At 35.6% G+C, this 18,478-nt stretch overlaps 1 long non-coding RNA gene across 1 annotated transcript; it reads right to left on the bottom strand.

Moving 5' to 3' along the window:
• Positions 1 to 9,480: 9,480 nt before the first annotated feature.
• Positions 9,481 to 12,847, bottom strand: LOC107656961 (uncharacterized). Its single transcript, XR_001630621.1, has 2 exons — positions 12,774 to 12,847; positions 9,481 to 9,795 (listed from the first exon to the last, which is right to left on the bottom strand). It is a non-coding gene; the product is annotated as an uncharacterized LOC107656961 (long non-coding RNA).
• Positions 12,848 to 18,478: the final 5,631 nt, after the last annotated feature.

Consider the following 18,478-nt stretch of genomic DNA (forward strand, 5'->3'; position numbering starts at 1 on the left):
GCACACAGTGTCATTCACACAAACACTAAAGCCCATCATGGTGACACACATGAAACTGAAATAATGCAATAAACATTAATTTAACAACATTAGATGTACGATTAAACCCTAATGTACACATCTAATAAGAAAAAACGAAGAAGAAACATGTTATTTCAACAAAAAAAAACATCAAATATGAAGTGTCATGCAGGGAATTCTGGAAGTGTCAATTTACAGTTTTTCACTGTAAATTATACAATGACTTTTTCCTTTTCACTTCCAAAAAACGTATTTTTAACAGTATTTTACTGTAAATTTACATTAAATGTAATTACATTTATTCACCGTATATAGTATGGAAACTTACTGTTAACCAGTTAACAGGCTTTTACTGTAGCATTTTTACAGTATTTTACTGTTAAAATCACAATATTTTTTTACAGTGTATACATTTACTCACCCTCAGACCATTCAAGATGTAGGTGACTTTTTCAGTAGAACAGTAACGAAGAGTTTTAGCTGAAATCGTGGTCCAGGGAATCCCTGTGGCTCCTGACGATATATTGAGGTCTTATGAAGCGAAACGATCTGTCTGTGCAAGAAACGGAACATTATTTACAACATTATTACCTGTAATCCAGAGCATCAGAAAAAAGGGGTAATCTTTTTCATGGACTGGTTCTTTCGGGTTTCATTTCACTAGTTCATTTATGTAATCACGCAATGACACCACATGTAAACAATTATATTATTAAAGCACTCAATAATGATGTGAGATGTGGATGTTTTGCGTGACCTTTATAAATAAACAATGAGAAACCATAAAAACTGTAATTTCACCTCATCATTCAAGTGTTCGCTTCACGCATGTGCATTTCACCGGCTCATCTGACTTCAGTGACTGTTGGAGGAACTGGAGGGCTGAATGAGTTCATTCATCACAGGATCATATACGCCGCTATTTTGGCTCATTTGGACTTGGAGTGACTGTCAGGCGTCTGAAAGTGAGTGTAAGATCTGTGCTGCTTGAACTGTCTCAGACGGTTCAGTCTGATTTGGTGAACTGATTCAACTAGTTCACTAAAAAGAACCGGTTCAAAAGAATGATTCATTTGTGAATCGGGCATCACTCCAGACCATTTGCATGAGCCTCTGGATTACAGGTAATAATGTTGTAAATAATGTTCAGTTTCTTGCACAGATTAATAATTTCGCTTCATAAAACCGAAATATATCATCAGGAGCCACAGGTATTAATTTTGTTTAATGCTCTGCTTTTTTTACTTTTTGATGGAAACCATTGATTTGCATCATATGAATCAGAATCACCAAGGACCACGGTTTCAGCTAAAAATCCTTTTTACTGTCCCACTGAAGAAAAATAGTCACCTACATCTTGGATGGCCTGAAAGTGAGTAAATTAATAGCAAATTATTCTTTTTTTTCCCGGTGAACTATCCCTTTAAATATTCCAGTGTGTTTGTTACAGATAGGAGGACAGCATCAAATTGACTGGTTATCATAGAGATTAAGTGTCGCTGTAGCCTGACGTGAGACAGACCTTACTAGGCAAATGCTTTTAAAAGTCTGTTGAGTCACTGTCTCTGTTATGACGAGAAGTTCAGATGGTCCTTGAGGAGGGTGAATAAACAGAAAAGTGAGTTAAAAGGCTGGAGATAAAAGGGTTTTGAGAGGTCATGATGACACAACGGCAAGGAGTGGTGGAGGAAAAGAATCCCTGCTGTTAGTTCAGCAAATAGTTTGTTACTCAGATCATTCCAAAAAGATTAATGCAGCTTTTTTCATACAAGAACGAAAACTCAATAAATTACAATAAACTAAATAAAAGTATGAATGTTTGTTACTGATTTTGCATGTTATGCCATGTTTACTCAGGACAAAAAATTATTAAAAAAAAATATATATATTTTCTGTAACTTGAATCCTATACATCTTTGAGATACTAACACATTTAAATGGATATAACTGGGTAAATATTGTTTACCCATTGTTTTACCTGTTAACCTGTTTTGAAAATGCAAAATTAAGAAAAATAAATATTAATTAACAAAATATATATTACAATTAACAAACTAAATGTCCAAACTTTTATGGATTTTGCATGTTATGTCATGTTTACAAAACATTATGAAAAAAAATATATATTTAAAAATAAAAAAATATATATATACACACATGATGGAAATGGAAATAAATGGCAATTAGCAAAATAAAAATTACAATTAACAAAACAAATGTCCAAACTTTTACTGATTTTGCATGTTATGTCATGTTTACGCTGCACAAAAATAATAAAAATAAAAACTTGTGGAGATTGTTTATGGAAAGTGGGTAAATAATGTTATACTGATTATTTTACCTGTTAACCTGTTTTGAAAATGATAAAGAACAACGAAGATTATTGTAATCCTCACAAATGATGTTTAATTAGAAATGGCCTCCGGCTCTACATTTAGTCGTGGTGTCGAAAAAACAGATGAGGTCAAACATGCTCTGAAGCAGCTCTGTGATTACAGACAGCAGCAATGACTGCAGTTTAACTGCACTGCACTCAATCAGAGCAGATTGCATCCTTCTGTTGATCCATTAACAGATGACCGGTCACTTGAACAACCGGCCCAGCATTATAATGAAACTGGGCAAATTAGAAGACAAACTGTGATGATAATTTGTCTTCTAATGCATTTGGCTGGTTATAGCAAGGTCCAGTTGGCTCCTGCTGGTTAAATACAAAACTACAGAATCACGGTTACCTTCTGGGTTGAACGCAAATGCTAATGGTTAGCTCTCAGCTCTAGACTATTCTATGTGTGAGAGATAAAAAAAGAAAGTGTGAAACAGAGAGAACTTGTTTTACATAATGTAATGCACCTTTATCAGTGATCTCTGGCTGGTTTGTGGTGTGTAATTACTATTGAGAGGCCATTAAATGCAGAAATAGCGATTTCACGGTTAATTTCCAGCAGATGGTCAAGCCTCCAGACAGCAGACGCAGGTCATTCCAGGTCAAAAGTACAAGAGTAGAGCGTGCACATTATTGCATTTGTTCCTAACAAACATTAGACTAGTTGTTGTGATTGAACTGTTGTATAGATAAACAGTCACTAAACAGTATTTGAACACTCGTGTCCAACAGGTCTTTATATTAACTTGTACTTGTGGTACAAAAAATTAACACAGAGGTACACTCTCAGAAAAAAGTACAAAAACTATCACTGGGACGGTACTTTTTTTCAAATGGTACACCTTTATACTTAAAAGGTACATATTAGTACCTTCTGAAATGATACCAATGCAGTGACAGCTTTTGTACTATTTTTTTTTCTGAGCTGTAGAGCAGACACAAAAGTATACTTGATGAAAATGTAAGTTCACATGTGGATCATAACTACATAAACACTGCTGATTTTACTACAGGTCATAAAATAAAAAATGACACTGTAAATAGGATGTTTGTGTCTAAAATTAAATGAAAAATATAATACTATAACTTATTTGCTGCATATACATTTTAAGAAAATACATGAAGGAAATTTTTACACATTTTGTTTGTACAGTACAGACAATAATACTTGCAGGCCAGAAATATTTCCCATGCAAGACTGTATCAATCATGTAATCTACGAGTATGACTGACTGGATTCATTAAATTAAATCATATTTATCTCGGATGTTTTATCTTCATCCAAAAACCCAAAAAAAAAACAAAAAAAATTTAAATAAGAAGTTTTAAAGCATGAATCATGTGCTAACAACCACCATCAGTTAAAGCAAAACTATTTACAGAAGTGATGACTTTAATGAAATCTAGATTATTTTGTTAAGGGATAAATAAGACTGTTGTTTTTATGTGATCCAGATGGTTACATAAGTGTCATCCTATGCAGTTTAGGCTGCTATTTTTTTTAGTAATGGAAGAATATTAACATTTCACATATATATGTTGTTCATCTCACACCTTTAACAGTAGAATCTGTGATGGCTGTAAATGACTGGCTTTTTCAGCAACACATCAAACGTATGAAACACAGTGCTGGCTTCAGGTATACGTTTACAAAGAGCGTCCCTAAGTGTCCGGTCATACTAGCTCACAAACTTCAGATCGGACCGATAATGAGCAAGCAGTTCATTCATATTCACTCACATGCATGCATATGATGCTTGAATGAAACTCATCCACAATCTAGTGTCAATCTCCTACTGACTAGCACACTGTAAATAAATAAAGTGCATTTTCTCCATTTATAGACAATATATATACAATAAAAATAAAAAAATTAAATACAAATACTAAAGCTCTCTTTATTTGACATTTTTTGGCTCACTTTTGAGGAGATGTTCACACATTTCAAACAATTTGTCTTTACCATACATAAATAACGCCTATATGGTGCAAAAATAATGTATGCATTTTGTGATTCAATGGCAAAATACAAGAGAAAACACCAAATTCATTCTATTAATCCTAATATTTACAGACATGCAGAGCACATGAATGATTTTACAATCATGACTCTGCTCTATTTCTCCAACAGGAATCCACTTGATAATCAAGCAGTTGGAGATATTCTGGATGCGACTGTTCATTCGAAGCTCCTCCACTTCTGTCCTCAAACCAGGTTTCCACTGCAGCAGTCAAAGTGTCTCAGACCATTATACATTCTTTAGAAAATATGCTTTAATTAAACATCCTTTAGGCTGCAACATGTTTCTTTCAATCTGAAAGACAAGAAGAGACATTAAAGGACCATGTAACATATCACATGTCTCATGTCACAGTGCAAACAAAGAGTAAACAGAGCCTCAGTTATAATGTGGAGTATGAGGATGTTTTAAATCACAGGCAAAAAATCAAAGCCTGTGAACAAACACATGCTGTGATGCTGATGACGAACTCCAGATTTGTGGCGGTCAAGGACTGTTCTGATGAGCTCTTATCATGTTTTTGAAATGTGGATATCTATTCTTTATTGCAGAATGGATTCAAGGACTGAATCTGATTCAAGGCAAGTTCAGTTGGAAGCAAATATTTAAGAGTAAATAATCATTTCCATTGTTATTATCACAAAATAAAACCCAACAGGCTGATCGGGACACTGAAACCTGACTGTACATTATTTCTCATATTACACGACTACGTATCAAATAAATAAATACATCGGCGTGACATTGAATGGAGTTTATTAATTAGCTAATGAAACTAATTCTTCAAATATACATCAGTCAAAAGTTCGTAATCATTAAGATTTTTTTATTGTTTTAGAAAGAAGTCTTCTGCTCAATAAGGATGCATTTATTTGATGAAAAATGCAGTAAAAACAGTGATATTGTGTAAAAAATATTGCAATTTAAAATAGATGTTTTCTATTTGAATATCTGTTAAAATATATTTATTTTTTATGATCAAAGCTGAATTTCCAGCATCATTACTCCAGTCTTCAGTGTCCTTCAGAAATCATTCTAATATGCTGATTTGCTGCTCAAGAAACATTTCTGATTATTATCAATGTTGAAAACACACAGACACCAAATCAGAATATTACAATTACAGGAATCAATTACATTTTAGAAAACAGCTATTTTTTTATTGTTTTAGAAAGAAGTCTTCTGCTCAACAAGGATGCATTTATTTGATGAAAAATGCAGTAAAAACAGTGATGTGTAAAAAATATTGCAATTTAAAATAGATGTTTTCTATTTGAATATCTGTTAAAATGTATTTATTTTTTATGATCAAAGCTGAATTTCCAGCATCATTACTCCAGTCTTCAGTGTCCTTCAGAAATCATTCTAATATGCTGATTTGCTGCTCAAGAAACATTTCTGATTATTATCAATGTTGAAAACACACAGACACCAAATCAGAATATTAGAATTACAGGAATCAATTACATTTTAGAAAACAGCTATTTTAAATCGTAATAATCACACTATCCCTGTATTGCAGCCTTGATGAGCATAAAAGACTTCAGAAACATTAACGATTGTAAACTATTGACCGGTATAGTATACAGTGCAGAAGTCATGAAACGTAAAAACTGTATGTGATGCAAATGTTCACTGAGAATCAAGTATCCCAGAGAGCTGGGTAACAATGCTGCAGATCCTTATAGTATTTACTAGATGATATAATCCGTTCAGTTCATCCCTGTTTATCCGGTGGTCTTTACGTGTATGTAACATGCTTCACATGTAACACTGCTACCCCTGAAACTAGTCACCATAAGGTGTTTAAAGAGCCTTAAAATTTACTATAAAGAAATCGTACCTCCAAAAGGAGACGGATCATTCCACACCGGAGCTTACAGATGGGCAGCATTATGATCCCTAAGGCACATTGTGGTGTAGTTGAGTGTGTGATGGGCACCTATGTCTCCACTGACTCCGGAGCCAAGCACACAAACGGGGTTAAACCGGGGCTGTGCTACATTTCTGAGATCAAACCACAGCCAGAAAAAAACACCACAGCCCTGCTGCCAAACTCCTGAAGGAAATTACAGGAATTGTCATCCCTATCCATTCCACTTCTTCTTAACATATAATTGATATGTCTCTAAATATTGTGTATCATTATCTGTCCCCTTTTCTGTGGTGTGACTGAGTCAAATGCTCCAGAGCTAAAACATGCATCCTTCATGCATGGGCAAAGAAAAACATTTTTATTAGTTTATGTTATCTCATCACATCATTATTAACATACCACATTATTACCCATCCTATATGCATTTATGTGTTTGCCAAGTAAAGTCCCCGAGACAACATCCTGCAATAGATGGTTCAGACTGTCAGAGTTCACACTATATCATCCCTGAACTAAAACCCCACAAAATGAGTTCACCAACGGCTTAATAATAGAGCGACTGCATACTAAATGCATTTTAACCTCTGAACCTAAACCTCCTCCTCCACAGTCTAATTAATCGTGCTGGAATTAAAGTCACGTCTCAGTTCAGAGATCTAGCAGACCATTAGCTCTGTGGACCATCAACGGTCCAGAAAAAAAGTATTTTGGGCATTGAAAAATAAGCTATGATTGAATTAATGAGCTGGCATATCTGTAACCCACGGAAGAGGAGATTCGGGATCATTCAAGCACTAATATTATCTTGCATGTGATAACAGTAAACTATGAACTCGGACTGAAGCTGACAGGGCTTTTTTTTTAAATGTTTTAATGGTTTTATTTTTTTTTCCTTAACAAAAGAGACTGTGTTAAAAACACTTAATTAAATGGGAGAGAAGGAGGTCTGTTGACACTGCACCGGTAATTGGTTGATATTACGGTTTACTGAAACTGGAGAGTTATGTTTTCTGATGTTAAAGTCTCTTCACATGGGGATAGATAAGTAAGCCATTCATAGACTGATTTCCCTGAAAAATGGGAAACACTGAGGCTAAATGCTGCTTCATTGTCAATATGGGCTGGTTGGCATGAGGTTTGTGTCTACTAATACATGCAAAAAGCATTTTTCTCATTGACAGCTAATAAAAAGTAGTTCAGTCATGACAACTCTCGGAGGGATTGGCATGGTAATGTATATGACAATGTTAATGTATTTGGTCTTGGCGGAATAGATCTGCTACGCTGCTGCGGCAGAGCAAGTACGGAGACTTGCTGCCAATACATCCACCACATGCTGCTGTGAGCATGTAAGAAATACTGCTGCTGCAAATATAACATACATGAAATAACCCCCCTTTTGCATACATGAATCACCTCGTAGCAGATCTATACAGGTGGAGCTGGGGAAGGTGGAGGGTTTCTGAAGCAAGCTGCAACTGCTACTGCAAACACTAGTCATATATTTGAATGTTGAGCAGCGAGCTCATTGGCTTCCGATACAGGAGAGAACCAATCAGCTGTGCCATGTGATAATGATGTCATTAGGTCAGATTGAGTTAGACCTATCGGACTGCGCCATCTAGAGTTTCATGCCAGAACTCTGCATATGTACTGTATGTATTCTAATGAAATAAAAATAGGAAATATTTCATTAAATTATAAATGTTTTGCCAGTGACTGATTTATTTATTTATTTTTTTTTTTGTGAACTTTGGAGGTTTGGAGGAAGTATGCAGTAGTTTGAAGGGTCTGTTGACATTGTTGCCAATCAATCAGCTTATAGCAACGGTTTTAATAGTCACTTCAACTACAGATGGTGCATTCAAGACCTCATGGGAAGTTCATATTTATGAGTCGTAATTATGACATCAGGTGCATTCAAATCACTTTTGTTGGAGCAAGATGGCAAAGTTCCTTTTCTATATACAATTCAACATTTTTTTTTTTTTTTTTTACATTTACCTACATTACATTTACATTTAATCATTTAGCAGATGCCTTTATCCAAAGCGACTTACAATTGGGGACAACAGAAGCAATCAAACCAACAAAAAAGCAACAATATGTAAGTGCTGTGACAAGTCCAGGTTAGTCCCACAGTACACGTAGCAAGGTTTATACACACGCACACACACACACACACACGCACGCACACACACACACGCACACACAAGAAAATAAGTATATAGAATAGAAAAATAATAGTGAATGCTAGTGTTTTAGAGGGTCGTTTTTTATAATAAATAAAAGAAAACAAGTAGATAGACTAGAAATAGAGTAGAGAGTGCTACAAAATGTATAATTTACAAAAATATGAATAAAAATGCACTGGATGTATTTTTGCTTTGTTTGTATTCAGTTTATGAAGATGCTGTAAATTGAATCATTATATATTATATATCCTAATTACTGTGGTATTCCGTACATGCAACTTAGATATTGTTTTCTTTTTATAATACTAAAAATTTCATTAATTTGAACAAATGTACTCTTTAATAAAGACCCTGCATCCACTGCTTCTGACATGTTTGCATGTCCTCAACTCAGAAAATCTGGGCTTACAGTTGCATGCTTGTAACTTCATGGCATCATTCATTCCTATGCATTCAACTCAATCAAATGCAATATTTCTGACTTGACTTGAATGCACCAACACATTCTCACACTTGCAGCTAACATATGCCATCATGCATCATATATTGGTCCTATACTGCCCCAAAATGGACCAAAACAATGTTGACGCCACCAGAAGAGGCAGAAGCTAAGAGAATTGGGCAGAATGACCAGAAGCAGTATGAGCGGATGCCAGTTAACTCATGCTTAATGCATCGACCCATTGGACAACCACCATCTGTCTGATTTAGCAAGAACTGACACCCACAAACATGCACACTTAGTTGAGTCCTATCCGGAGACACATGTCCCAGGGATTTCGTTGATCAACAACTGGACAGATGTTGTGTAATGCTGGCTTATATAACCAAGCAAACTGTAACCAACCCATTCTGATGAATAAACTAACCCACTGTTTTGTTTTACTCACAAAACAAATCTATAGAATAAGTGCAAATTTAAAACATAGAAATAAAATAAGCTGCTTTTAAATGCACTCAAAGGGGACGTTTTTGCAGAAAGGAGACAGAAGGTTGTTGCTTGCATACTACATACTGTTAAGGTGCAAACGGGTGAAGGATCAGGAGTTCAGGCTGTGTTCTTGCAAACTATGGGGTCTAAAAGGCACAGGCGCACACCACCGCTACCACCACAATGTTGCCAATGGTTGCAATTATGGCCACCCACAGCCAGATGGCGTCGCTGGAGAACTTGCCCTCCTCTTCCGGCTCGGCTGGTCTGGAGAAGCTGGTGTTGAGGTTGGAGGTGGATGTCTGAAGGGACGTGCTGCCATTGTATGGAGAATCCATGAATGATCCGCTGACTGCTTGAAAATGCTGTAGGAAAAGGGAAAAAAAATGATCGGCTGAAAATTGCATTTTCTGTTTTTCGGCCCATTCGTACGCCCCACTCATATACCGCTCATGCTCACCGGAAAAGCAAAGTCCGCTCAAATAACGTGCCAACAGGAAATTTCTATGTAGTATACTTGCTCCTGTTGTTTGCTGTAGTACAGCTGTACTAGGCAACACTGGTAAAATGCATACAGTCTATGGTAAAACGACGCTACCCTCTTGTGACGCTATGCTCTGCTCATATGCTCTGATAATAATAGCTTTGTAGGACTATACATTATTTGGATAATTAAACCAAAAATTCAGTTCAATCTGATTGTGTTGCATAGAACTGAATCATGTAAAAAATGATATATTGATATTTAATATTAATATTTACTTTCAATAAAAGTGTGGTTATTTTAATGGCTTGCATTTGTAAATTTACTATCATTAAAATGATTGAGTTAAATTAAAAAGTCTCACAAAATTATTTAATATTATTTAATAAAATAATAAATAATTATTAAAAAGCATATTCAGTTTTCAGCCAAGTGCATCCAGAATTTTCAGTTTCCGTTTCGGACCAGAATTGCCATTCCGGTGCATCCCTAGTGTCAGCCTGAGGTTACGTTTACACTAAAACAATGTACTACAAAAGGTAAAAGCATTTTTTGCATGCAGATGACAATGTTGTCAAAATGATTCCCATTCACACGGAACCACAAAAATCCCTTGCTGTATGATGCATGCCAGGCCAGTAGTTGGCGACGTCACCAAATAAATACTACACTAACACATAATACACATGCACATAACTTCACCATTTTCACAAATCTGTGTTTTCGTAGTTTGCACAGAGACGATAATGGTATCATTTTTAAAAACTTGCACTTTGAAAAACATTTTCGGACCTTTTCATTTTCAAGCCCCCAAAATGCCATTGTCGTGTAAATGAACGGCAAAAACAGCTGAAATGTTTTCATTTTTTTTTAGTTGAAAATGGTGTTGTGTAAACACCCTTAAAGGTGCTGTATGTATTTTTTGCTGTACTTAAGAAAAAAAAATATCATAATATGTTTGTCCAGCTACATTTAATTATAGCACTTTATGCAATACAGATTGTTTCAAAGCAGTAATAAGCAGGAAAATAAGTGTTAATGTTGCAAAATTCACCAATTATGAAACAAATTCAATTTCAGCTGTAAAGCAGCTCTATCAGAAGACAACTGTCATTTTTAAAGCATGTGCAGAAATCCCTCTTACTCTTAATTCAAATGAATGATGTGTCACTTTGCAACTAATTTCATATGAGCGTTTTCCCTCATTACCTTTAAGATTACTGAATATGGCTCATTAGCCACATACTGCTACTCAAGTATTAATATGATTAGATTAAGAGCCAAAAGAAGATATTCAAAGTTCGAATCAGGTCAGTAAAATATTATATGTACTTTAATACTACGGAGACTGAAGGGCAGCAATAAACCCTGTTAATCAACACGTACACCCAGAAAACACATTAGCCTATAGTAGTCAGCGACTAGTGTTGTTCAGGCAGTTATCAGTGGTTATCATTCTCTAATCAGGCATTGTCTCCATGTAAACGTGTTTGTTGAGTGCAGCGGCTGACAGGATTTCTGCATGCTCGTTCAGAGAGGAAGAACAGCTCTACAAATTGGATTCCTCTCTAGAAGTTAAAATCTTTTCCTCCTGAAAAATGCCCTAATGTATGTACGTACATTGTATATGTCTGTATTTATTTATTACAAAATGTATGTACACTCAAGTTTTTTTTTTGTTTTTTTTTTCCCTCAAACTCTAATTTTCAATATTGCATGAACAGGACCATAATCATAACTGATGAGAATAATTTATGACTGATTTTGCACAGCTTGCTTTAGAATCATCAAGAGCCTCGTAATATGTATTTTTAATAAATCAGGCCTTTTCAAATGAGACTGGTCGCTCTTCCAAGGTGTCTTGTTTTCCTCTCATCTCAGGACTCAAGCTGAGGCGTGTTTCCAGTGAAATGATTACTTCATTGCAAAGCAAACCAATGGTGCTCAATGCAAAACATATTAAGTAAAACAGCCAACATGTGGGTGAAGCACTAGGTAAAATGGCATTATAATACCAAGAGGTGCATCAGCCGTGAACATTTTGCTCCTGAAGTCATGTGCATAATCAGGCGTCCCGCTGCCACATGTCAGTACATTTGGATATTAAAAGGTCAATAGACATATGCAACTTCAAGTAAAATTTAATTAACACTCATTAACTAATGTGTGCCGTCTAGAGTAATGCTGACAACAAGCAGTTCATCATTAGATGAGCACGCACACACACACACACACACACACATATATATATATATATATATATATATATATGTGTGCGCGTGTGTGTGTGTGTGTGTGTGTGTGTGTGTGTGTGTGTGTGTGTGTTATGTTATTAATATTACTAATAATAAATTCATAAATTATAAGCAATACTAAAAATAACAATTATTATTATTGTTGTTGTTGATGATGTTATTTTATGCATATAAATAATACAAATAATATATTGTATTATTATTTGCCTAAATAAATACATAAATTAATATAGATAAAATCATAAAAAATACATGATATATCTCATGGGAACATGCTGCTTAAATCAGAATCAGTTTTCTTCTGAATTGAATTAAATTAAATTTACTCAGAGAAACCAAAACAAACCACTGAACTTCATTTAATTAATCACAATCCAGGCTTCAAACCACATTTATCTTTAACAAAAGCTTTATATCACACTGAGACTGAATGTGCAAATATCACAAAAACAAAGACACACAATTCATGAAATCTGTTCCTATCAGAGCAATTAAAGCACAATATAGAGACAGAAATAGAGAAACAGAAAAAGACTATCAGCAGTTCACTGAAGCTAAAGGGGAAGAGGAAACTAAATAAATAAAGAGAATGTAAAACGAGTACCTCTAGGTTTCTGCTCCTGAGTTGACTGATGGATAAAGTGTGTTTATAAGAGTCCTGTCGCTCGTACTCTACAGCGATTGTACCCGGATCCACACGTGTGTGTGTGTGTGTGTTAGAGAGAGAGAGAGAGAAAGAGAGAGAGAGAGAGAGAGAGAGAGAGAGAGAGAGAGAGAGAGTAATCTAGCTGCTGGATTACAGTGAGTCTCTGCTGATGCGCTGACTTTAACTCTCAGAGCAAATCAGGCCAATCTCACCTTATTCAGATACTAGAAACAACAGCCAAATATCTCTCCTGCTGTCCATCTGTCCATCAGTCCTCCTGTTTTCTCACGTGTCTGTGTATTTAAGTGCTTATACGTGATCAGTAATGCATACATGTGTGTTTTAATCGAAACAAAAACATTAAGCCTCTGAAACTCTTCATCAGATTGGGTCTTTCTAGAATGCAGACCAGGATCATGGATAATGACGGCGAGCATCTGGCCATGATCTAGTCTATGGCAATTCAAATTGAAATACCATGTGCAACATTTTATTGTGTGTGTGAAACCAGTGTTATTTTAGTATTATTTATATACTATAGTATCTATTGCTATTTAGAATTAGCTTTTGCATTTTCAGTTCCCTTTCATGGGAACTTCGAACTGCGTCCTCTAGGGGTCGCTATGGGGAACGCCTCGTCGTGACCCGTCCATAGCGACCCCTAGAGGACGCAGTGTCTCGTTCCCTACTCAGGGAACCATGGTTACATAAGTAACCTGAGACGTTTTCATTTAGGTTGATGTTTTAATTATTTTGTCAAGTTCATTGTCATTTTTCATTATTTTTTTTTTCTATTTGGCTTTAATTTACATTTATTTCAGTTTTAATAATTTTAGTTCTTCAACATTTAGCATTTTTATTTCAGTTAGCTGCCATGTTTTTAATATGCATGTTTTATTTTAACTTTATTTCAATTGAAGAAAACCATTTTTTTTTTTGTTTGTTTGTTTTTTTTGTAGTTAGCAATAACAACACTGTGAAACTAGATTTTTTTTTATTTTGTTTTTTATGGTTAATAATATGAAACCGCACACAACTGCACTATTAAAATATATTTCAGCCTTTCTTGCCGTGGCTTAAATACCTTATCTCTACTGCTTTAAATATGTCATCCACACACCTTTAATGGATGACAACAAACAAACAAAAAGCCAACAGCAAGGAACTGAAAGACAGATTGCATGTGTATCCATTCATTTGAGATACATCTTGCATAGTTTTTTTAGGCAACCCTTGATCTGTTTGTTTCTAAAGCTCATAATTCTCTCCTTTTATTTTGTAGACCGGCTCAGATTCGCTCTAATGCTGATTGGATCTCATGAGAAGCTCATCAAATGTCATCCATCTTTCTAATCCAGTTCTGTGGCACAACCAGAGCATTTTCTATTAAGACCACAATGCACTCAGATTACAAGAGGAAATAAACTAAACATGAAGAATCAATCCATCTTCAGCTGGTCTGACATTCACATTACAGAGAATATTATCCTCAAGAGAATCATGTTACTCTGAGCTGCACAGACATCTGACTGATGCACAACAGTCATTAACTGCACAACTTCAAATATGGTGCATGCGCACACACACAATACAGAGGTACTGTCTACTGAGATCATGTGAGTAGATCTTCACTATAAACTTCCTTAAAGGAATAGTTCAACAAAAAATTTAAATCTGCTGAAAATGTACTCACCCTCAGGCCATCCAAGATGTAGATGAGTTTGTTTCTTCATCAGGTTTGGAGAAATGTAGCATTGTATCAGTGTCTCAGCAATGGATGCTCTGCAGTGAATGGGTGCCGTCAGAATGAGAGTCCAAACAGCTGATAAAAACATCACAATAATCCACAAGTAATCCACACCACTCCAGTCCATCGGTTAATGTATTGTGAAGCAAAAAGCTGCTTGTTTGTAAGAAACATCCATCATTAAGACATTTTTAATGTCAAACCATTGCTTCATGCCAAAATACGACTCCATAATCCATAATAACGCTTCCTCCAGAGAAAAAGTCCATCTCCTGTTGTCCTCTCACATCAAAATCCAGCCACATATTTGTTTAGAGCCGTTTTGGATTGTTTTGGCTTGTAAACGGTGCTTGATCTGTGCAGATTTCTCTCCTGATTCAGACCAGATTACTTTTTCACTGGAGGAAGCATTATTATGAATAGAGGACTCATTTAAAGTTAAAAACATCTTAATGCTGGATTTGTTTCAGCTTTTGTCTTCTCCAGATGTTAACTGATGGACTGGAGTGGTGTGGATTACTTGTGGATTATTGTGATGTTTTTATCAGCTGTTTGGACTCTCATTCTGACGGCACCCATTCACTGCAGAGCATCCATTGCTGAGACACTGATGCAATGCTACATTTCTCCAAAATACAAACTCGGTTGGCAGAGTTTTATTTTGGGTCGAACTATTCCTTTAAGTCCTGACTCTTTCCTCTCTTATTTCTGTGACAACTCTGACAATATGTCTTGTGTTGGATATTTTCAGTAACATTTCTGTCAAGTTTCAAACACCTTTTCTTACACACATTCTATAGCCTCGAACAATCCTGTTCAAAAGATTAATACTGTAACAAATGCATTACTCATTGTTAGTTAATGTTAGTTAATTAACAACTGGGACCTTATTGTGAAGTGTTACCAAATGCTGTAAATATTAACTGATATTATAAATACCAAAAAAAGTTTTATTTCATACTAACAGAGATGCTCTATATTTTTCCCCAATTTCCACTGACACTTTTGGTGAAGTTTTTGCACCATATTTTTTTAGTTTTTAATGAATTAGCATCAGAGACTGACACACACTCTCTAAATGCACCCTAATAAGCATCATATAGTAACGAAAGCTCAGTAAATAGAATAACTCCCAGTGACATGCATTAGCATTATCCTCTCTGTATGAAGGCTGCTGCCTCACCTGTGCAGGATGAATCACCCTAAACCCTTCATCTACACCCTCCTCCTCCTCCTCCGTCACTGAAAGAAGCTGTTGTGAGTCTGTGTGTCCTGCTGAGACTGCAGTGGGTAGAGCAGATGACACTGCTTCTTACCGTCATTTCCTGACAGAGATTGCTGTATTTGCTTGAGAAACTCTGAAATGCCTTTCATGTAAACTTGAAGGAGTGTGACTTCCAAAGGGCTGAGCGATGTTCAAGGCCTTGAACCATACATTAAATATTTACATAAAACACTGCTCTATAGCTTCACTCTCGATTGAAGAAATCCCTAACCTCACATTACCTACTTCCTGAGATTGTTGACTGTCAACTCTAAACTGTGACCATGCCTCCAAAAAAATGCTTTGGTAGCACGTCATAAAAACATATAAAAAATAAATAAGGGTCATTAAATATTTATACGAGTTGAAATTATTTATTATGTTTGGAGAAACAGACCACATCAAATCCACAGTTTAGCATCATTATACATAAATAACAGACCAATCAAGAGTCATGCAATAAAATCGAATCATGTTTATGAAGGTTTCTATAAAGTGTTACCAGTGTTTCATGTCTACAGCAACTGTTTGAGGCACTTGAGCTCTCTCTCATTAAACAGCATAAATGAGCACACATGGCTGTCTATGGTCATGTATTTGCATCTCTGATCAGGACCATGTGAGTTAGGAAACAGATGCGACCGGTGGCCACTTTACAATATTAATTAGCGTTCTGTCACTTTATAATAAAGTGCCCAAGGAAAAAGCAGGTTGATTAATCAGCTATCATCATGAGATGCTTCACTATAGGACACTCATTGAGCCTTTTCAGCTGTACTTCGCTACTATGAATATAAAAGTATACATTTAATTTAAATTATTTTTTTAACAATAATAATAATCAATTAACGGAAAGCATAATTATAACTGCCCCTGCAAAGTCCTTACATAGACATTATTTGTCCTAGTTAATGCATCACACAATCTGGCATGCGATGTGATGCTTAATGGATGCTCTGCAGTGAATGGGTGCCGTCGGAATGAGAGTCCAAACAGCTGATAAATAAGTCACAATAATCCACGATACTCAAGTCCATCAATTAACACCTTGTGAAGTGAAACAGCTGCATGCTTGTAAGAAATAAATCCATCATTAAGGCGTTTTAACTTTAAATAGTCGCTATCAGCCAAAATATGTCCCTAATGCATAATAACACTTTCTCCAGTGACAAAGTCCATCTCCTGTTGTCTCTCACATCAATTTTGGACTGTTTTGGATGCTTGATCTGTGCAGATTTCTCTCCTGATTCAGACCAGATGACTTTTTCACTGGAAAAAAAGCAATATTATGAGGACTTTAATGATGATTTGTTTCTTACAAACACACAGATTTTGTTTTTATCAGCTTTTTGGACTCTCATTCTGACGGCACCCATTCACTGCAGAGGATTATTTGGTGAGCAAATGATGCAATGCTACATTTCTCCAAATCTGTTCAGATTTTTTTATTTTTTTTTATGTTAACGTGATTATTAAATGTTTTTCAATCTCTCATTTTAAATGTACCATCATCAACAAGAGTTTCACAGATAACATAAAAAATGCCTTGTAACGTTCACTTACAATATGGTGTTATTAAAACACTCTACTCAAACTACCAGCTACCAGAAGTTTCACACTGCACTGAAAACACATTATAACCAAGTAAGCTCAGCATTGTTGCAATACACTATTCCATGTCTGTGAGTACACTAACTAGCCTCATTTATGAATATAAAAACATAATTTAATGATAAAGCCGTCGTTGTAAGCCCTACCTGCGCTGCCATCAGTGATAACTCAATTTTCGTCTGTTCCTGTCCGCGGATGTTGAGATGAACTCTGTTCCTCGTCTGCGTCTCACTGTGAGGTTGAGAGTCGTGTCTCTGTTGCGCGCCTCTGCTGCTGAATTCAGCTGCCATCCTTACAGAATTATTTACGCTATTTTTTTCTTTGACAGTCAAACAGACTGACAGCTGAACTGCCTGCTACCTCTTCACAACTTTTGGTCTGTAAAGAGTGCTTTTATCACGTGAATTAATGAATTATTGTTGGAGCTACTTTCATTACCATATCTAAATCAACAGCCTATTGATGAAACCAAAATGGCATGATAATTATGCTGATATACTGTACATAAATGATAACCAGTGATAATGATAACATAATGATATCTTTAAAAGTCTTGATAATGAATGAGGCATTATAATCTGATTGTCAACACAACAGTATGCAATTTAGTAACAACAGAATCATCATATGACCATTACAAATAAAACAATAGAAAAACTCCCATTCATATTTGAGTAATGGAGCTCTGTCATATTATACATGGCCTTTCAGTCTTGTTTTGAGGTCCTTTATTAATTTCACCGATATTTTGGCAAACCTTTAAAGCTTCTTCACCTTCAGCGCAAGCAGGTTTGATGAGGCATAATGTGATGCTGAAAACTGATTGGCTTGCTTGAATTACATTTCATTTCTTTGTGATTGGTTATTGGTTATAAGCTTTATAAGAGACATGGTGTCCCCAACTAAGCAAGCCAAAAGGCGACAGCGACAAGAAACCAAAACTCCATCGATGACAGAAATGGAGAAAAAAAAAACCTTGGGAGAAACTACGGGGTTAGTTCTCCTCTGGCCATCTATTTATTATTCTGAGAACGGTCACTT

The sequence above is a fragment of the Sinocyclocheilus anshuiensis genome, unplaced genomic scaffold, assembly GCF_001515605.1.
Source record: "Sinocyclocheilus anshuiensis isolate Anshui unplaced genomic scaffold, SAMN03320099.WGS_v1.1 scaffold1052, whole genome shotgun sequence".
NCBI classification, from domain to species: Eukaryota; Metazoa; Chordata; class Actinopteri; order Cypriniformes; family Cyprinidae; genus Sinocyclocheilus; species Sinocyclocheilus anshuiensis.